We start from the raw sequence: 284 nt of genomic DNA on the forward strand, positions 1-284 counted from the left end.
CCTTGACGTGGTGGAACGTGAGGTCATGGCACTCGTTCGGCCCGTTACGTTGAGGGTGAAACGACCTCGGGGGAAAGATAGGGAAAAAAAGGTTTTAATCAGTTTCACTTTGTGTCGCGAAGGGGAAAAAAAAATTACGGTACCTATAGTGGTCTATTTTAGAACAATATGGTTTTTGCGAAGGAGTTGAGAGCGTCAAAATCGGATCTTTTTTTTATTGTTATTATAATCTTTTTCTCCTCCTCATTCTTTTTTTTCTCCTACTTTCTCTTTCTTCTCTTTCC

The sequence above is a fragment of the Penaeus monodon genome, chromosome 15 (assembly GCF_015228065.2).
Source record: "Penaeus monodon isolate SGIC_2016 chromosome 15, NSTDA_Pmon_1, whole genome shotgun sequence".
In the NCBI taxonomy this organism is placed as follows: domain Eukaryota; kingdom Metazoa; phylum Arthropoda; class Malacostraca; order Decapoda; family Penaeidae; genus Penaeus; species Penaeus monodon.